Below are 10,141 nucleotides of genomic sequence, written 5' to 3'. Positions count from 1 at the left end.
TTCCCACACAGGATTCCTCTGCAGGACTGCGGAAAGCTGAGAGGCAGCTCTGGCTTCTCCACTTTCCATGTGCTAAAGCTGCCTGGCAGAAGAAATGGAGGGACAGCTCTGGTGGCACAATCCCTCCCGGCCCAGGGCACAGCGCTGGGAAGGTCTTTCCGTGCCGAGGCTTTGCTGCGGCCAAGGAAAGCTCCTGGCTCAGGGTCACCTTTCCTGCGGGGCCAGACCCCCCGAGTGGCCCAGCAGCAGCAGAGAATTCCAGCACAGCCCCGGCACGGGCAGGGCGGCCCTGGGCGGGCTGCGGGAGCCGGCAGCGCCTGAGCTCAGAGCAGCTGAGCCCGGGGGCTCTTGGCCAAGGCCGAGGCCCAGCGAGCATTTCTCAGGTCGCAGGGCGGCCTGGAAAGGTGCTGGGGGGGATCATTCACCCCCCAGTGCGGTCCCAGTGGCTCCCAGGATTTCCATGTCCGTGCTCCCAGCGCTGCTCCCAGCCCTGATCCGTGGGGATGGGAATGTCCCGCTCCCTTCCCGGGGCAGGCTCACACCTGAGCCAGGTGTGCAGGGCAGGACCTTGCCCTGAGCCCAAGCCCTGTCCCCCCTGCAGGATCTGCTTCCCATTGGCCTCTTCCTCCTGCGGCCCCAAGCCCAGCTCGGTGCTGAACGAAGGGCGCTGGGCTGGGGTCATCCCCCGGCGGGGGCTGTGCACCCCCTCTGCCCCCTCCCCAAATTCCCTCCCGGGGCAGCAGGGGCTGGCTCAGGAGCCCTGGGCCTCCCGGGGCTCCGTGCTTCCCTTCCTAAGGAAAAGAACCGTCCTTCTCATCCAGGCTCCCATGGCCAAAACTGAGATTCTACCCCCCAAATTCTGTCTATCCAAGGATTGCTCCCAGACAAAAGCTGCCATGAGAGACAGGTCTGGCTGGCCTCACCCATGGTGGCCACCTCTCATCTTCTTCCAAAACTCTTGGACTTTGTGCTTTTCTTTCATGTGGAATAAACCCATCCTTCTCGACAAGGTGCCCATGGCCAAAATTGGGATTCCACCTCCCAAATTCCAAAATCCAAGGGCTGCTCCCAGACAAACCTGGCAGGACAGACAGATGTGGCTGGCCTTGGCCTCTGGTGGCTGTGTCTCATCTGCCCCTGAAACCCTGGGGCTCGGTGCTGCCCTTCCTCTGGAGACCACTGTGACCCTGCGTGGCCTCGTGGAACCCAGGGGCCGTTGTGACCCTGCAGGGCTGGTGGCACCAAGGGCACCATTGTGACCCTGTGGTGTTCCATGGAACTGTGAAAGATTGTATTGTTTATTAAAAAGGGATGCCTTTAAAACAATATATGTAATCAAATATACTTATATGTATTGCCAATCAAATATACTCATGATATGTATTGCCAAGTATTGCTTCCTTTAAAACAATATATATATATATATATATAATCAAATATACTCAGGATATGTATTGCTAAGTATCGCTTCCTTTAAAACAATATATATATATATATATATATATAATCAAATATACTCAGGATATGTATTGCTAAGTATCGCTTCTGCAACTACTGTATTGCTGTACAGATGCTTGCATAACAGGAGAGTGTGGCATGCCAAACACTGTGTGTTCAGCTCTTTTTCCATATAAGAACAAAAAAAAGATGATATGCCAGATACTGTGTCCTCTTCTTCTAAAAATGGACAAGGAACAAAAGGTCGAACAGAGGACAGAAGAGGAAGACTACTTCCTTCATCCTCAACGACCACCGGAAGGCAGAAGAAGACCCCCTAGCAACAAGTGGCACATGCGCAGAGTGGTTCAAAGCAATCCACGAAGACGGAAGTAAAATCATATAAATAGGGGGGCCAGCTAGAATACTGACGTGACAGTGGAGGAGCGTAGACTCCCGGTCACCCAGCGCTGTAAATTTGCTCACTTTCTACTTGCTACAATTAATAAACCATAAATTGTTGCTAATTGGCGAAGTCTTAATTTATGACAATTTTGGTGCCGTGACTCGGATAAGGAACGGTGGGCTGCGGTCTCCCAGGGAGGCGCCCCGAGGTTTTCCTCGGCCTTGAGAACAGCTGCCCGCCTTCACCTTTACCGACGAACCTAAATTCTAGAAAGTGGAGCAAATGAAAACCGGTATAATCCCATAAAATTTAGTGCACGGAAGTCCGGACGAAGACGCAGGACGCGTAAGTATATTGTGAAGATAATTCACAGGGATACCGTTCGGGCGGGATTGGGTTTCCTGGAATATAGCAATTGAGAGGCTCGACATACTGAGCCAAGCGAGTGTGGACCCTTAAGTACTACGTTTCCCATCTCCCGCGAGGGACTGGGCTAGGAACAAGGGGAAGCGAGTGAGTGTGTGTGTGAAGGTATTCCAGAAGATGGGGGCGAAGGGCAGCAAGCCTTCGACTCCCATGAGGGAGGTACCCATAGTGCCTCAGAATACCCCTCTCTCATTCATGTTAAATAATTGGAAACACTTTCCCGGAGCAATAGGGAAAAGTCAGAAGAAAATGATTCATTACTGTACTAAAATATGGGGAGGGAAGAAAATACAGAAAAATGTTATTTGGCCCATTTTTGGGTCAGATGAAGAATGGGTGAGGCAACAGTTAAACTTCTGGGTTAATGATAAAAGACCTTTTAACCCAGAGGAGAGCTTATATGCTGAGATGTGGCTGGAGAAACCCCAGACAACTCTATTCCCCTTGAACGAATTAAATGAAAAGAAAAGAGATAAAGAAAGGGAACAGGATGATACCTTGTTAATTCCCCCTCCATATGTCCCTCCACCTCCAGCACCGGTGATTCCACCAACTGCTCCCATAACACCGGGAGACACTAGTTCCGAACAGGGGTCACCTGCGCCTGTTAGGAGACGAACTAGGAGTAAAAAGGAACAACCCCAAATGTATCCCCTAAGAGAAGTACCCATGGGAGGACCCCAGCCTGGGGTCGGGTACGTTTCTGTCCCCCTGAACTCCGGAGATTTGCGGGAGTTTAAGAGGACAGAAATGGGAAGATTACTAGACGACCCGTTGGGGGTAGCAGAAAGAGTAGACCAATTCTTAGGACCAAGTCTTTATACTTGGGACGAAATGCAGTCAATTTTGGGGCAGTTATTTACAACAGAAGAAAAAGATATGATTAGGCGGGCAGGCATGAGAGTCTGGGATGCCCAACATGTACAAGGCCCCCAAGCAGATACAAAATGGCCACTTCAGAAACCAAACTGGGACAACCAAAATCCATTACATAGAGCTCATATGGAGGACTTAAGGAATATTGTGATTCAGGGAATTAGAGAATCAGTACCTCGTGGCCAGAATATTAGTAAAGCCTTTAACGAAAGGCAAAAGAAAGATGAGAGCCCCACAGAATGGTTGGAGCGACTGAGGAAAGCCCTCCAGCTATACTCAGGGGCTAACCCCGATAGTCCTCTGGGGCAAGCAGTCTTAAAAACACATTTTGTGGCAAAATCTTGGGATGACATCAGACGTAAACTTGAGAAACTAGAGGACTGGCAAGATAGAGGATTAGATGAGCTGTTGAGGGAAGCACAGAAAGTGTATGTAAGACGAGAAGAAGAAGATAGTAAGAAACAAGTAAGAATGATGGTGGCTGCGCTTAGAGAAGATAGAAAGGGGCAACTTAGAGGTCCTAGAACCCCCAGAAAGTCGCCGAGAACAATAGTGGAAAGAAGGGAACAAGGAGGTTGTTTCTATTGTGGGAAAAAGGGACATGTGAAAAAGAATTGCAGAGAAAGAATCAGGGACGAAGAGATGTTAAAGGTAGAATAGGGAAGTCAGGGGCTCTATATAATAGGGGACCGGAGTCATCAAGAGCCCTTGATAAAATTAAAACTGGGTCCCCACCGACAAGAGTTCACCTTTTTAGTAGACACAGGGGCTGAAAAATCTACTATTACACAAATACCTGAAGGATGCCATAAGTCCCATGAAAAGGTTCAGGTAATTGGAGCAAAAGGAGAACCCTTCAAAGTGAACAAAATAAAAAATGTTATATTTGAAACAGAGAACAAAATTGGGATAGGTGAACTCTTGCTAGTCCCTGAGGCTGAATTTAATCTCTTGGGACGGGATCTAATTGTTGAATTACAATTAGAAATTAAGGTAGAAGATCAGAAATTGACTGTACACACATACCCCCTGACAATTGAAGATCAAAAACAGATCAATTCCGATGTCTGGTACTCTCCTGATACAATAAGTAAGCTAAATATCTCACCAATAAAGATTCAAATTTCTGAGCCCCATATACCAATAAGAATAAAACAATACCATATCTCTTTGGAGGGGCGAAAGGGACTGAAGCCAGAAATTGACCGATTACTGTTACAAGGGATTTTAGAACCTTGTATGTCACCTTTTAATACCCCAATTTTACCAGTTAAAAAGCCAAATGGGAAATATAGACTTGTACATGATCTGAGGGAAATTAATAAAAGAACAGTCACTCGGTTTCCTGTAGTTGCAAATCCATATACACTAATGAGTAAATTGGGACCACGTAATTCCTGGTATAGTGTAATTGATTTGAAAGATGCCTTTTGGGCTTGTCCGCTTGCAGAAGAGAGTCGAGACTTTTTTGCTTTCGAGTGGGAAGATCCGGAAACAGGTCGTAGACAACAATTAAGATGGGCAGTACTCCCCCAAGGGTTTACAGAGTCTCCTAACCTGTTCGGGCAAGCCCTAGAGGAATTGTTAAAAGAATACCAAGTCCAAGCAGGGAATACATTGCTGCAATATGTAGATGATTTGCTGATAGCAGGAACCAACAAAGAGGAAGTAAGAAATGAAAGTATCAGACTCCTGAACTTTTTAGCTCAGAAAGGACTACGTGTATCTGTAGAGAAATTACAATTTGTGGAAGAAAAGTAAAGTATTTGGGCCATTACTTATTTAGGGGAAAGAAAATCTTAGATCCAGAACGCATTAAAGGAGTTTTAGAATTACCAATGCCAACCACTAAGAGACAAATTAGACAAGCTTTAGGATTATTTGGGTATTGCAGACAATGGATAGAAAATTATAGTTTTAAGGTCAAATTTTTATACGAGCAATTAACTAAGGATAAATTGCCCAAATGGACCCCCCAAGACCATGAGAAATTTGCTAATCTAAAAAGAGATTTAAGCCAAGCTCCAGTTCTAAGTCTCCCTGACTTAAAGCGGCCTTTTCATCTGTTTGTAAATATATATGAAGGAACAGCGTTTGGGGTGTTAACCCAAGAATGGGCAGGACAGAAGAAACCAATAGCCTATTTATCTAAGCTGTTAGATCCAGTTAGTAAAGGATGGCCTACATGTTTACAAATTATAGCTGCTGCTGCTCTGCTACTAGAAGAAACAAACCGAATCACTTTTAACGGGGAAGTAATTTTGTATGCCCCTCATAATATAAGGGGAGTACTTCAGCAGAAAGCTGAAAAATGGCTTACAGATAGCCGATTACTAAAGTATGAAGGAATACTAATTGAGTCTTCAAGATTAACGCTGAAGACCATTGGGGCAGTTAACCCTGCAGAATTTCTATATTCAGGAGAGGAAGATAACCTACTACATGATTGTTTTCAAACTATTGAACTACAGACAAAAATTCGACCAGACTTAGAAGAAGAGGAATTAGACGATGGAGAAGTTCTATTTATAGATGGATCATCAAGAGTAGTAGAAGGGAAGCGAATTTCAGGATATGCAATAGTTAGAAAAGAAAATAGAGAGTTTCGAGTAGTAGAGTCTGGGCCTCTGAGTGCTAGCTGGTCAGCACAGGCCTGTGAATTATACGCTTTATGGAGAGCTTTATTGCTATTAGGAGAAAAAGAAGGAACTATCTATACTGATTCAAAATATGCATATGGAATAGTGCATACATTTGGAAAAATTTGGGAAGAACGGGGGTTTATGAATTCACAAGGAAAAGAATTAATACATCCTGAATTAATTTGGCGAGTGTTAAAGGCATTAAAAAACCCCCGAAAGATAGCTATAGTACACATTAAAGGACACCAACGGGGCCTAAATTACCAAATTAGGGGAAATAATGCAGCAGATGAGGAAGCGAAACGGGTAGCTGGCAATTATAACACTATTCTTACAGTTTGTGAAACGAGCAAGAACAAAAGTTTTAGCTTTAACCAAAAAGAAAAGGAGAAGTTACAGCTCATGGGGGCTAAAGAACAAAATGGGAAGTACATATTACCTGATGGTAGAGAAGTAGTACCTAGGGGATTGACATATGATATACTCTCTAAATTACATAGTAAAACCCATTGGGGAACACAGGCATTAGTCGACCATTTCGAGCGACTATTTGCCTGTATAGGTATATATAATGTGGCAAAAGCTGTAACACAATCCTGCGAAACTTGCCAAAAAGTAAATCGATGCAAAGTAAGACAGAAACCACTTGGAGGACGTTCTATAGCATATAGACCTTTCTCACATGTGCAAATAGATTTTACTGAACTACCAAAAATAGGGAGATATAAGTACCTTTTAGTGATGGTGGATCACCTTACGCATTATGTAGAAGCCTTCCCTACCTGCAAGGCAACTGCTAATCAAGTTATAAAAGTGTTACTAGAACAAATAATACCTAGATACGGTGTAATTGAAGCAATTGATTCAGACCGGGGAACACATTTTGTCTCAAAAGTTATTAAAGGCTTAATTGAAAGCTTGGGGATCAAATGGGAATACCATACACCATGGCATCCTCAGAGCTCTGGAAAAGTGGAACGAATGAATGATGAAATTAAAAGTGTCTTGACAAAATTAATGATTGAAACCAAATTATCATGGATTAAATGCCTTCCGATGGCATTATTGATACTGAGAACACGACCACGAGCCGATCTAGGAATATCAGCCTTTGAAATGGTGTATGGAATGCCATATCAAATGGAAAGACCCCAAACAAATATTTTGATACGTGACCAGGTTATTGATGAGTATATTTCTCAAATAGCAAAACACCGTAATGACTTGTGGAAGCGTGGAATAATAATGCAAAGACCTCCGTTGGACTTGAAGATCCATAACATTGAACCTGGGGACTGGGTATTAGTCCGAGTCTGGAAAGAAGAAACCCTAAAACCTAAATGGGAAGGACCTTATCTTGTTTTACTTACTACAGAAACAGCAGTTAGGACCACAGAACGTGGCTGGACTCACGCAAGCCGGATCAAGGGACCTGTATCACCTCCTCAGTGGAAGATCACCAGCTCCCCCGGGGACACTAAGCTTGTGCTGAAACGATAAGTATTTTAGCAAATGGTGGAGACCCTATTTCAACAATTTCTAAAATTACCCTTTGGTATTCAGTGTGTAATAGGATTTGCCATCGCTATAGGGCTGTCGTTAATTGTATATTACTTGTGGAAATTTGTTAAGTGCGGACGGGGTATTTGTAATTGAGAGGAAATTTAAGATATATGACTAGAAATAATCAGCCTGATATATGGGATCTTCCAATAGATCTTCGTAGGCTAGATAAGAAGATTTCATTAATCTTCACACCGTTGATAAATCAATTACGAAGAGAAGTGCGCTCGCAATTACCAAAACCACCATATAACCATTCCAAATTACTTACGGTATTAAGAAATTTGAGAGACTCACAAGGACAAGGGCCTGCGTATGAGCCTTGCCCTCATTGCAACCAAATTAAGTGTAGGGCACCTATAGTTTTCTATTGCGGAGGATGCTCTCAAGTGGTCCATACCCGGAGACCAATCCTTCATAATTGGTGGTGTAGTGAATGTGAATGGACAGCTCAAAGATATAGATACACCAGTTTTAGGGAGTTAGAAGAAAAAGAGGGGTTGTTCGAGTCATCCGAACAATCTCAGTTAGCAGTATTGCATGGGGAATTTCATTGCTGGGTCACAGCTTTAGAAGCTCAATTAGAGTCCCATATTATAAGAATACATAGTAAAAAAAATCTTTTGGATGCCTGGGATATCAGGAAAAAGAGTGAAAAATAGACTAAGCGGCCGAGTTACAGCTCCCAGAAGGGTGTAATAGGCTTACAGTGACCCCTGCTGCCGAGAAGATGAACACCCCCGTGGCTGGCTGCAACCCAGTTGACGGGCGAGGCAGAGGAGGACCCACAAAAGGCCTGAGAGACCCACTACTGGAGCTACTACTGGAGCTGAGTCGCCATGAGAGTAATTCAAAAGGAATGCTCTTTTTCCTGTACACCCTATGCTTGCTTAGTTTGCCAATATGGGCAGGAAATCCACACGAGCCAATGCAATGGAAATTAATCAATTTGCAGGAAAGTATTGTGGTACAAACACGACACAGCCCTGGGCGATGGAATTTCTCAGTACATTTATATTCTTTAATACCCATAGACGCCGGAGGCTGTCATGGGAAAAGCTGTAATCAAGTTGCCAAGCGACAAGCACAATGTAAGGCCTTTTACATATGTCCAGCATCAAATCCAGGAAGGCCTTATTGCAATTACCTGGGGCATTTTTATTGCGGATACTGGGGCTGTGAAACTGTCGCTTCAGACTGGAACCCGCCAACCAGAGATACAAATATAAAGGTAACTTGGGGACCACCAGGGTGCAAGCAACCAAAACATGGATATGATGGGACTGTTCAGGGTTTATGTGGACCCCCCAGCCATTGTTGGAGGATAGAAATATCCATTCAAAACCCTGAAGATGATACATGGCTACTAGGGAAAATTTGGGGTATTAGGTTCTGGGAGCCAGGAGCGGACAGAGGGAGCATATTTAAGATAATTAAAGAAAAGGTACCACATGATCTACTTCCTGTTGGGCCAAATACAGCTTTGAATCCACCTCGAGACCTTAAACCCACAAAGACCCCAATAGTGAAAACACCAGAAACTATCACAATTAGGCAATCAAACTCTACAATAAGTACTAAAGATGATACAAAAAGGGTCAATGTGGAAGGCAAACTTAATGATCCATTTGAAGTAAGTCCTAAAGATCCTCTTTGGAACTTAATGCAGGCTTCGTACTTAGTCTTAAACCATTCTAAACTGAACTTAACAAAAGAATGCTGCTTGTGCTATAATATTAGGCCACCGTACTATGAGGCAATTGGAAGGCCAAATAACGTCCGATGGTCTAATGGTTCAAATCCACAGGAATGCCCGTGGAACGATCAACAAAATTATACTCAAGGAATAACAGTTCAGTCAGTAACAGGAAGAGGAAAATGTATTGGCACCGTACCTGAGGGTTATAAATCATTATGCGATAAAACTATTCCTTCTTCCAGGATTAGCGAGTATAAAAACAAAGCAAATAAATGGATCATACCAACGCAAGGGGATAAGTGGGTCTGTTCGGACATTGGGATAACCCCGTGTTTATCCTTAAATGTTTTCAATCAATCCCAATTTTGTGTACAAGTGATCATTGTTCCACAACTAATGTATCATACTTCTGAAGAGATACTATATCATTTTGAAAAAGGTCTAAGCAGACAAAAGAGGGAACCATTTACAGCCATCACTTTAGCTACATTATTAATAACAGGTGGAGTAGGAGCAGGCACAGGCATAGCCTCAATAATAAAAAGTAAAGAAATACAAACCTTGCAGACAGCTGTGAATGAAGATCTAGGGCAAATAGAGCAATCCATCCAAAACTTAGCTGCTTCTGTAAAATCCCTATCTGAGGTCGTATTACAGAACAGAAGGGGATTAGATTTGGTATTCTTAAAAGAAGGAGGACTATGCGTCGCTTTAAATGAAGAATGTTGCTCTTTCGCTGATCACACAGGAGTAGTACAAGATTCTATGGCCGAACTTAGGAAAAGACTAGATCAAAGAAAAAAGGATCGCGAAACAGGAAAATCTTGGTATGAAGGATGGTTCGATGTTTCACCATGGCTGACCACCTTGTTGTCTGCTCTGGCCGGGCCTTTAATTTTGTTAATTTTGGGCCTTATATTTGGACCTTGTATCATAAAATATGTTTTACACTTTATTAGGGAGCGATTTGATGTAGCAAAATTGCTTATTTTAACTACTACTGCTGAGTATGAAGCTGCGCGTAATGAAAGAAATAAAAGCGAAAATGATTACTGTGAATGCGATATAGAACGCGAAAATTATGAGTGTTTT

This window comes from Aphelocoma coerulescens, unplaced genomic scaffold (genome assembly GCF_041296385.1).
Source record: "Aphelocoma coerulescens isolate FSJ_1873_10779 unplaced genomic scaffold, UR_Acoe_1.0 HiC_scaffold_70, whole genome shotgun sequence".
NCBI lineage: Eukaryota > Metazoa > Chordata > Aves > Passeriformes > Corvidae > Aphelocoma > Aphelocoma coerulescens.
Note: the sequence above shows the minus strand (reverse complement) of the source record.